We start from the raw sequence: 595 nt of genomic DNA, 5'->3' as shown, positions 1-595 counted from the left end.
TTAATCTTCAAAGGTCAGTTTCTTTTTCTATACCCTGAAATTAATCAACTGTTTTCTTTACTTCTCTTCCTTTTCATCTCCAAAAGAAAATGAGAAAAGAGAGAAAAAAAAAGACAACAATCAAAATTCTCCCTTTCATCCTTCTTCCACTAGCGGTTCGTCTCAATTTCTCTTTGATTTACGCTCCCAAAAACAACAAAGCAAAAAAGAGAGAAGTGTCCTCTCAAAGCGAAGAGAAAAGGCGAGCCGGTGAGCAGCGCCAAGAATCGTTCCCACGTCAATTATCGAGCAGGTAATGGCAAGGCGCGGGACAACACTCACCCTTGCTTCCCGCTGTGTCCTGCGTCTCGGGGTGGAGGGGCTGTGGCACTGTGAAAAGGAAAGGATGGTGTTAGTTTGACTTGAGTGGAAGAGAAGTGGAAAAAATGGTGAAATACTGGGAATATGTTACATTTTCATCATTGTTCTAATTACAGATGGTGAAAAATGTAGTAAATTGTCTTTTATTAGTGTTACAACTATAGATGGTGAGAAAAAGAAGGATATGTCTTTTATATCATTATTTTAACTACAAATTGTGAAGTAGTAGTAAACT

The 595-nt window shown here is 38.5% G+C and overlaps 1 long non-coding RNA gene across 1 annotated transcript in view; it reads right to left on the bottom strand.

The window, feature by feature from the left end:
- Positions 1 to 370, bottom strand: part of LOC123510416 — a 103,110-nt gene extending 102,740 nt beyond the window's left edge. Inside the window, exon 1 of the long non-coding RNA XR_006676489.1 lies at positions 322 to 370. This is a non-coding gene — a long non-coding RNA (uncharacterized LOC123510416). The remainder of the gene's footprint in view (positions 1 to 321) is intronic.
- Positions 371 to 595: the final 225 nt, after the last annotated feature.

The sequence above is a fragment of the Portunus trituberculatus genome, chromosome 29 (genome assembly GCF_017591435.1).
Source record: "Portunus trituberculatus isolate SZX2019 chromosome 29, ASM1759143v1, whole genome shotgun sequence".
NCBI lineage: Eukaryota > Metazoa > Arthropoda > Malacostraca > Decapoda > Portunidae > Portunus > Portunus trituberculatus.
The sequence above is the reverse complement of the archived record's forward strand: the minus strand, read 5'-3'. Positions and strand labels throughout refer to the sequence as shown.